The 8,802-nt window shown below is 45.4% G+C and overlaps 1 long non-coding RNA gene across 1 annotated transcript; it reads left to right on the top strand.

The window, feature by feature from the left end:
• Window positions 1-2,647: 2,647 nt before the first annotated feature.
• LOC131905148 (uncharacterized) lies at window positions 2,648-6,386 on the top strand. Its single transcript, XR_009377858.1, has 3 exons — window positions 2,648-2,952; window positions 5,067-5,265; window positions 6,052-6,386. It is a non-coding gene; the product is annotated as an uncharacterized LOC131905148 (long non-coding RNA).
• The last annotated feature ends 2,416 nt before the right edge of the window (window positions 6,387-8,802 follow it).

Below are 8,802 nucleotides of genomic sequence, written 5' to 3'. Positions count from 1 at the left end.
TTCTCAGACCTTTTTAAATCAACCTAACAGCATCTCAAGCCTCACTCAGATGGCTTTTCAAAGTCCTTCTACACTTCCTGGAAATGTATCTTCTACAGGGTACAGTTTGTGCCAGATGCCCACAGATACTCCCCCAACCCCTCTTTCAAATCTGCTGATCACACTTCTAGATGACTTTTTGAACGGTACCTATCGGTGACTCTAAGTCACCGTGTGTCCCCCAGTACTAACTGAAGACAGTTGAAGGAAAGGGTCGACACATGTTGTGCAGGGGCCCTGGCTCACAGCCTTCTGGGCCCACTGTCTTTAGCACATAATCTCTGTTTCATAGTACAGAAGGAATACTTCACTTCCAGCCACCAAGTCCATACTCCAGTACACAGTCAGAAAATGGGGAACAACCACATGCTCTCCCTTTAAGAACACTTTCTGGGACCTGGGCTTGGTGGTATATGACAGCCACCCCAGTACTCAGGAGACGGAGGCAGAAGGATCTCAAGTTCAAGGCCAAGCAAGGCCACAGAGCAAGACTGTCTCAAAAGACACACAGTAGGGGCTGGAGAGGTGGCTCTGCGGTTAAGAGCAATTGCTGCTCTTGCAGAGGACCTGGGTTTGATTCTGAGCACCCACGCGGTGGCTAACAACCATCTTTAACTCAGCCATCTTTAACTCGGGTTTCCAAGACCCAATGCCCTCTTCTGGCCTCTGTGGGCACTGCATGCATGTGATGCACATACTCATACACATAAAAAGAAAAAACAACAATTAAAACAACAACCACAAAACACCTGGAATGACTGTCCTACTTTGTGTTTAAGTTCTAGTAACCAGAGTTCAACCCTGTGACCCTATCTATCTACAAAGGGATTAAAAAGCACTGTCTTTATTCTACGTGGTCCCTTGACCATTCCATTGCTATGAAATAATAGGAAAGTGCATATTGGGAAACCTCCAGATGTTCCTACCTTAGAAGCCTCCCTCCTGTTGTCCTCAGCTGTGCCACAGTGGTCCAGAAGCATCAGGGTGCTGAAGGAGTGTGGATGGCTCCGCTCCACCCACCACCTGGTCCAGCGAGTGGTCCCTATCTGAGCTCTTAACGTTCCTTTGTTTCGTTTCCTTTGCTGAAACCCTCTGAGGTTTTAGATAAGCAGGTAAGAGCTCTGTGGACTTCAGCAATTCCATAGAATTGGGGCTGGGGCTCAGTCAGTTCAGTGCCTGCCACAGAAGCCTGAAGACCTGAGTTTGGATCTCCAGCACCCACCTAAAAAGCCAGGCATGGCGGCATGCAGCTGCGGCTCTGGCACTGGGTGGATGGAGACAGACAGATCCCCTGGAGCTCACTGGCCGGCCAGCCAAACTGGAATGGTGAGCTTTCAGCTCAGGGAGAGACTCTGTCTCAAAAAATAAAGTGGAGAATGATTGAGGAAGACACTAGAGACCAGCCTCTGGCCTCTATACATATTTGGGCACACATGTGAATGTGCACCTGTACATGCACACAAGCACTCACATACATGCAGGCTACATACACAGACATGCACCATTTTTAAATGACGTAGAATTAGCTTGTTACTTCATGACTCCGGCTGGAATGACGAGAAGAAATCAGACTCAAGAACACAGCTGCCATCTTGATTCAAAATTCTAAAGCACAAAGTTGATCCTACAATTCCGCCATATAAAATTCCACCCTCAATAAGCACAAGATGTCAGTGTTTGTAGCTATTAAAAACAAGTTAAACCATGACACTACAAACACATCAGGATGGTAAAACTGAAATAATGCAGGGCCCCTGGAATCCCTCTATGCTACTCAGAAGGGTACAAAATGATGCTACTTTGGGAAAGAAATTAATAGATTGTTGAACCTGGTATTTACCCAAGAAAAATGAAAATTCATCCTCAAAAAATGTGTACACAAATGTTCATGATAATTTTTTAATACTAGTAAGTTGTTTTGGTTGTCATTCAGTGACAGCATTGGCTTAGCACTTGCCAGGCCCTGGGTTCAATCCCCCTACTGCAAAAACAAAACAAAAGTATGCAAAACAAGTTAACTTGAAAAGGACCCCAGTGTGCACCCAGAGGTGTAAATTGTGTAAATCTGTACAATGGGCTACCACTCAACAAGAAAAGGGAGTGCCTCAGACACAAAACCCAGAGGACCTGATCTGGGTCTGACCCGAACGTCTCCTCCCTGAGGGCTGGCTTTCATGGCATCAATAGTTCTACCCAGCTGTAATGCCTATGAACCACGTTGACAAGCAGAATGGCAGGTAGGCCCTAAGCATGCAATAGCGACACTCACATCTCGTCAGCAACCAACAGCTCTCTTATTGGACTTAAGGCTCATTCAACAAGAAAGAAATCATGCCTGGTACTAGGAACCTAGCCAACCACCTGAGGCTGAAGAGGTCAGGGATCTTCCAGGAGAACCTACTACTGCCACTTTACTAAGCAGCATAATTGCTAACTGCATCCTAAACATACCTTCAGGCAAGGGCGCTGCACCTCTCACTCTTCATTGAAGAAACTTCTCTGTAATATGCCGAGACTGTTACAGAAAACCAAAGCAGGTCACAATGCAGAGGACAAGTGATTGCGAGATGCCCAGCCCCAGTTGACAGACACATATGCAGCAGGACTCCTGTGCCCAAGGCTCAGAGAACATTTCAGAGAGGAGGTAGAAGGATTGTAAGAGTCAAAGGATGAGGAAATCTGCTGTGTCTCCTAGAAATGACGAGGAAGCATCAGATAGGGTGCCTCAACACTATGGCTGCCTAAACAGGACCTAAAGAAATACAACACCATGGACATGCTCACATGGAAGGAGAAAAATCTCACAGACCCCATCCCCTAAATGAAGAACTACATCGACTAAGGAATTCCGAGAACAGGCAATATAGTCTTCTCCAGGGATAAACCTCCTAATTGGTTATCCAGCACTAAGAGGTTAGTACTAAAATTATATACATATGGTGACACTAAATGGATACACACACACACACACACACATACACACACATACATCTATGCCTGTGAGTACATGTGTAACATTAATAATTAAAGAAAAAGAGGCCATAATTTCAAGATAGAACACGGGGGGGGGGGGGGCGTTCCATGGGAGGGATTGGAGGGAGGAAAGAGAAGAGGGAAATGATGTAATTATATTTTAATTTTTAAAAAATTTAAAAATGAAAAAGTAAGTGCAGTTCTTGTATATGCAATGACACAGATTTAAAGTAATATGCTGAGATTATTGACATCGTGACAAATCCGAGCAGCACTTGCCCAAGTCACAGGACAAAATGAAGAGTGGGGATTGAATACGCAAGGGCACAGGGGACTTGGGGGTGTGATAGAGCAGAGTCTCTATCTCCACTGTGGCAGCAGTTATATACATAAGTCTCTCCATTTAGATTCATCAAGGGGCTGGATAAATGGCTCATTGGCTAAGAGCATTGGTTGCTCTTGCAAAGGACCCGAGTCCAGTTCCCAGGACCCATATCAGATGGCTCCCAACAGCCTGTGATTCCAGTCTGGTGCCCTCTTCTGGCCTCCAATGGCACCTGCACTCACATAAGCACATACCCCCACATAGGCACACATGCACACACATAATTGTAAATTAAACCAAAAGCTTTAAACTCATCAGATCATACCCTTGAAAAGGGTACACAGGCACACCTGCCTGAGTGTTACCATCTCACTAAAGCTGACTTAGAAAAAGACAGAGCCCTGTTTCATTCCTATGTCCTAAAGCATTAAGCTCACACCTTAAAACTTACACAGCGTTCTCTCATCTTCCTATCACCCTCTTCCAGCCTTCAGACACGTGATCAGGGTCACTCTCACTTCCCAAAATGTCACCCATGTCTTTGAGGATGAAATGGTGAGGAAGGAATCTGTCACTGCTTAAGAAACACGGCAGTGCTGGGTGCTGGTGCACTCTCCTTCAATCCCAGCACTTGGGAGGCAGAGGCAAGTGGATCTCTGTGAGTTCGAGGCCAGCCTGGGCTACAGAGTGAGTTCCAGGACATCCAGGGCTATGTAGAGAGACCCTGTCTTGAAAAGCCAGAAAAAGAAAGAAAGAAAGAAACACACTACTTCTGGTGGACACTGTGACTCGGGTTCTAGGATGTGGAGAAACAATAGAAATAGATTACTGACAAGGGACTTGGAAACAGGTGGAGGGTTCTTACAAATGTCTTCCACCCAGATATCAGTCCACGGTCCTCAGTGGAACCTACCCTCAGCAGTAATAGGTACCTAAAGATCTTTGCCAGGATGAAGCCCTGTTATTTTCTCACTTAAGAACAAGTTTTAAGAACGGGGAGTTGGCTCAGTTGGTAAAGTACTTGCCATGTAAGCATGAGGACCTGAGTTCAAACCCCAGAGCCCACATAAACAAAGCCAGTCATGGTGGCATAAACTCAGAATCCCAGGACTGGGGAGGCAGAGGCAGTCCAATCCCCAGGGTTTGTTGGTCAGCCGGTCTAGTCTAATTGGTGAGTTCCAGGCCAATGACACCTGACACCCTGTCTCAAAAACCAAGATAGATGGTGTCTGAGGTGCAACACCACACACACACACACACACACACACACACACACACACACACACACACAGAGGCATGAATGCACGCACGCATACACACAAAGGTCCAAGTTTTACATTTCGGAGAGGAAAAAACTCTAAACTCTCACATGTCTTCAGTCACTCATTCTACACCACCCATACTATGTGGCGCTGTCTTGAAATCTGGCCCTAGGCAACTGGTCTTTAATGGGTTCAGCATTTAGTGAGTTAGGCATGGATTATGTGCAAAATGCATTAACCTCTCACATTACTGTAAAAATTGCCTTAATAAAATAGAGCTAAATCCTACTTAATAGCTATAAAACAGAAGCTACTCTGTTCCAGGGATGTTGGTGACCTGTGAGTCATTCCTTCTGATTTTAGAGGGTTGAGCATTAGGAATTTGTCCCTTTTTTTTAAATGAAACTTTTAAGCTTTGATAACTGTTAGAAAAACCATATGAGTTAAAGTAAGTTTCCTGCTCACAGATAACTGGAGAGCCAAGAGACGTCCATCATCTTCTGAAAGGTCCGTCATCCGGAGACCCACTTTTGAGGTCAGAAGTGCAAATGACAGAAAGAGGAGTACGGATTAGAATAACTAATATCTGCCCAGAACTTTCCTGCTTCAAAGCTCTTCTTCACCTTGATCAATGGATTCAACTCCCACAGCAGACCTGGGAAAGAGGTGCGCTCAGCTCCATTTTATAGATAAAGAAGCAGAGACATGGGCAGGCAAGGCCTTTGTCCAATTCTCATAGCTAACAGAGTGAAGCACTGATAACTCAGGGTTATCAGTGCTCTGGGTTCAAATCCTACGCCATCCCTAAATGCTTTTCTTGTATTTGTCTCAAACAACACGCACCTGCTTATGAAGTGTAGGATAATAGGGACTCAATCCGAAAATTAGTGATGCTTTGGTGTGGTGGTATTGTGTTCCCCAAAATATTGTACACCCTAATAAACTTACCTGGGGTCAGAGACAGAACAGCCACTAGATACAAAGGCTAGAAAATGGTGGCACTCACACCTTTAATCCTAGCACTCCAGAGGTAGAAATCCCTCTGGATCTCTGTGAGTTCAAGGCCACATTGGAAATGGACAGGCATGGTGACACATGCCTTTAATCCCAGAAAGCAAGCCTTTAATCCTAGGGAGTGGTGGTAGAAAGCAGAAAGGTATATAAGGCGTGAGGACCAGAAACTAGAAGCATTTGACTGGTTAAGCATTTGGCTGATTAAGCTTTTAGGCTTTGAGCAGCACAGTTTAGCTGAGACCCATTCAGATATGAGGACACAGAGGCTTCTAGTCTGAGGAAACAAGATCAGCTGAGAAGTTGGCCAGGTGAGTTTAGCTGTGGCTTGTTCTGTCTCTCTGATCTTCCAGTGTTCACCCCAATACCTGGCTCAGGTTTGATTTTGTTAATAAGAACTTTTTAGATTCCTGTTACACTTTGGTCTCATTCCTTTCCCAGCAAAGCCAAGTTCACCACAACATGGCATCCCCTAGCATGCTAGGGCTTGAGCATGGTGTGAGCGTGTCCCCCGAGGTTCATGTGTTTGGAGCTCGGTCTTCAGTGGAACTCAACGGAAGACAGTTCGTGGGAGCACTGGCCTCGGATTCTTTGATGCTGGTCTTGTAGAGTGAATGAGCTGTTCTCGAGTGTGACCCCGATCCTTGAACTCCTCTCCGGCTCCATGTTTTGGCGTGTGGCCTCTTCCTCTCCCACCGTGATGCCACTCATCCTGATGCAACAGCCAAGGGGACCCTCACCTGAGGCTGGGCCAACAGGAATGCTGACTTTGAACTTTCAACCTCCAAAGTGATGAGCTGAATAAAGCTCTTGTCTTGATACATTCTTCAGACTTGGGTATTTTGTGATAGCAAATGGAAAACAGATAAATACAGTAACTGTAAGAATTGTGATAGTAAAAATATTATTGCAATAACAATAACAGCAGTAATAATGGAAAGCAGAACTGCTGTTGTTATGAAGCACCGGGCAGGTGCTCTTTGAAAAGTTTTTGTATCCCATAAGCCTCTCAGCCAATGCAACAATCCAAATCAGATCAAATCAGACCGAATTAGAAAAAAACCCTGGTTTAATGGGTAAAGCATTCTTAGGTGATTCTCTAGCCTCCCCGCACCCCACCAGAGAGGAGACAGGGACGAGAGACTGAAAAACCACGTGTCTGTTTTCTGGGGTGCAGTTTAAATTCCCTGTGGGGGTGGTCTTGAGCATCTCAGGGGGAGGAGCCATGTTTGGTGGGACTTTCTGGAGGGCAGGGACTGGGCAGAGAGGTGGGGCTTCTATTAGAACATTCCAGACTCTTTGGGTATATGGATGCCAGGGTGCCAGGGGCTGAGGTGGAGCTTCCACTAGAACACTACTGTTATGCATATCTTAAATCATTTAATCCTCACTCCTTGAGAGGTATTATTAAGAAATGAAGAAACGGAGGCCCAGAGGAATTAAGAAACACGTGTGTGGTTGGTTAACTACAGAGCTGACCATTTCCAGCCCTCCTGGCATCCACTTTGCAAAGGGACCTTGGAAAATCCCCATAAAGAAGCAGAAACACTTTTAGATTAGATCCTTTAATGGACTGGTTCTCAGCCTTCCTAACACTGGGACCCTTTAGTACAGTTCCTCATGTTGTGGTGACCCCCAATCAAAATTATTTTCATTGCTGATTTATAACTGTAATTTTGCTACTATTTGAACCATAATGTAAATGTCTGATATGCAACCCCTGTGAAAAGGTTGTTCAACCCACAAAGGGGTCTTGACCCACAAGTTGAGAACTGCTGCTTTAGGGCATCTGTCCCTGTAGGAACTAGCCCAGACCTGCCTGCTGGACAGTAGTAAGAAGCTGCGTAGCACAAGCCTTTTGACCCAGCTCAGGTCATCCTAGATTGGCCACTCCCAGCTGACCCACTGGGTAGCCACAGACACATGAGCAAACCCAGCTAAGATTGGCCCCTGGGTGTCTATCAGTGGAACATTCCAGCCGTCCCGCAGGCCAGTGTGATACTAGAAGCTGGTACTGAGCGACCCTGCCAGATTTGGGAGTAGAACGATGGTTAGTTTTCTGTCAAGTTGCCTGGGCTAAGAGATGCCCAGGGAGCTGGTAAAATGCTATTCCTGGTGTGTCTTTGAGAGGATTCTCAGAGAGCATGACATCTGCATCAGTGGATGGAGTAAAGGCATCTGTCTCCCTCGCTGCAGGAAGACCTCATTCAGTTCAGTATGTGGAGGACTTAAGCTGAAAGACTAATTGAATCTCTTTTTTTGTTTTTGTTTTGTTGTTGCTGTTTTTTTCCTTGCTTCATTTTCATTTCAGGGTGAGAGATCAAACCCAGGGCCTCAGGTAAGTGCTACACCCTCAGCTCTCCTTGGTCTCTCCAAGCCCAGTGTCTTCTGCCCTCAGACACCCAGAGTTCTTGGTTCGAGATTTTCAGACTCTAAATTATACACTAGTGGTTCCCTGTCCCTCAAACCTTCAGAGTGGGACTGAAATGTTTCCCCAGTTTTCCTGCTTGCTGGTGGCATGTGGTGGGACTTCATCACATGAGCTAATTCTACAATAAATCACTTCCTTATATAGCCATGTATATTCTCTTGGTTCTTTTTCTCGGGAAAAATCCTAATCCAGGTGTCTTGTTACAAAGCAATAGCTAACTGATACAAAGTCAAATGAGGATTTAAGCCAAGATCTAACAGGCACCAAGCTTGAACTCTTATACCCTATCCTCTAATGACCAGCCAGCATGGCTAAGAGAAATGTCACCCAAAGGCCTAGAATATGAAATCTTGTGCATTGAAAATTTAGGCTACCATCTGTTTAGATGTCAAAGAGGAAAGACATGTATGGTCTGGGTTCCAGGTTCAGCTCTGCTGCTAGGTCTGCATAACCTAGATAAGCCACTCGTCTTTCTAGGAGTCTGTGGTCTTAGCCATATGATCAGGATGCTAGGCATATTCGTTCAGTACTAATGTTTACAGCAGCTGCTTTGGTAAGTGATGTGCTATATGTCATGGACCAACACATCTTACTACTATGCTGGCTTTGAAGATGAAGCGAGGGGCCGTAAGCCAAGGAAGACAGGCAACCTGTAGAAGCTGGAAAATAGTGACAGATACTTCCCCACAAATTCCAGAATGAACTCAACCTGCCAACACCTTGATTTTAGACAAATAAGACCCATTTTTGATTTCTGACCT

Source organism: Peromyscus eremicus, chromosome 2 (assembly GCF_949786415.1).
Source record: "Peromyscus eremicus chromosome 2, PerEre_H2_v1, whole genome shotgun sequence".
NCBI lineage: Eukaryota > Metazoa > Chordata > Mammalia > Rodentia > Cricetidae > Peromyscus > Peromyscus eremicus.
Note: the sequence above shows the minus strand (reverse complement) of the source record. Positions and strands in the feature narration are given on the sequence as shown.